Source organism: Hoplias malabaricus, unplaced genomic scaffold (assembly GCF_029633855.1).
Source record: "Hoplias malabaricus isolate fHopMal1 unplaced genomic scaffold, fHopMal1.hap1 scaffold_398, whole genome shotgun sequence".
Lineage (NCBI taxonomy): Eukaryota > Metazoa > Chordata > Actinopteri > Characiformes > Erythrinidae > Hoplias > Hoplias malabaricus.
Window position 1 is genome coordinate 8,312 of NW_027101126.1, and position 1,689 is coordinate 10,000.

The window sequence follows — 1,689 nt, forward strand, 5'->3', positions numbered from 1 at the left end:
GGTGAGTCACTCCTCGGGCATCAAATTCGCATCACCGGGGTCCATGGAAGTCAGTTTAAACATCCAGAGGGGGGGGGCCGAGCATACCACCACCCTTAGCCCAGAGGTGTGCTCCTCATCGGGCATCAAATTCGCATCACCGGGGTCCATGGAAGTCATTCGAGACCTCCAGAGGGGGGGCCGAGTATACCACCACCCTTAGCCCAGAGGTGAGTCACTCCTCGGGCATCAAATTCGCATCACCGGGGTCCATGGAAGTCAGTTTAGACCTCCAGAGGGGGGGCCGAGCATACCACCACCCTTAGCCCAGAGGTGAGTCACTCCTCGGGCATCAAATTCGCATCACCGGGGTCCATGGAAGTCAGTTTAAACATCCAGAGGGGGGGGCCGAGCATACCACCACCCTTAGCCCAGAGGTGTGCTCCTCATCGGGCATCAAATTCGCATCACCGGGGTCCATGGAAGTCAGTTTAGACCTCCAGAAAGGGGGGCCGAACCTACCACCAACCTTAGCCCAGAGGGCGTCACTCCTCGGGCTTCAAACTCCCATCGCCGGGGTCCCATGGAAGTCTCGACTTAGGTTTTGAACCGTTCCGGGGTCACCTCCAGTGAGATAACGCGGAAATCTCACTATATTCATGCCCACAGGCGAACCAGAGCCTTGGGCTTGTCATAGTTACATACGGTGTACCCAAACTTTCGTCTTTTCTAAAGGAACCCTAATGTCCTGACGGCACCGCACTGGAAACCCCCATGCCCTCTGAATTTTTACCTCTCCGAGGTGCTCCGTTTTGGGCTTGCTACCTAGGGCGAAGAGGGTCAGAAATTTTTCTAAGTCCTACTTTAAAACGTCCCACTGGGAGAACACTAGGGTTAGCACTTTGCCAAAAAATCACGGCTGAATGCAATTTTCACGCCTCGCACCCTTTGTTCGTTTAGATTTAACAAAAAAATCAACCGACCCCCCTTTTTAACAACGCTTTGCCGAATTTAGCTCACTTTTCCCGGCCTGGAATATCTCACGCTTGCCCCCCACGGTACTTACCTCCGGGGAAGACACCCCCGTCGCTGCCAACGCCCATGCCCGGCCCAGGCTCACCCGACTCGGCCTCGCTCGCTCCATCGCCCGCTCCAAACCTCCGGGGAGAAGACCCCCATCGCCGCCAACGCCCATGCCCGGCCCAGGCTCACCCGACTCGGCCTCGCTCGCTACATCGCCCCGCTCCAAACCTCCGGGGCTGGACCTCCACCAACCCAGCGCACCTCTCGAACCTATCCGGCCCACACTTAAGCACTCCTCCTCGGACTAAACCATCCAGCCCGCGCCGCTGGAACGAGCGCCCACTGGAAGACCCGAGCCCCAAACCCGCGCGCTTTACGGTTCTCTATCTCCCCGGGCTCGGAGCACTTTTCTCGGCCATGGGACCTCCAGGGGGGGCCCTTCATGGCTCCGTCAATATTCCTTTAAGTCTCACTCCGCCCACTGGAAGACCCGAGCCCCAAACCCGCGCGCTTTACGGTTCTCTATCTCCCCGGGCTCGGGGCACTTTTCTCGGCCATGGGACCTCCAGGGGGGGCCCCTCATGGCTCCGTCATCATTCCTCTAAGTCTCATTCCGCCCACTGCGATACCCGAGGCCTTTAACCGCGGCGTTCACGGTTCTCTATCACCCCGGGCTCGGGGCACTTT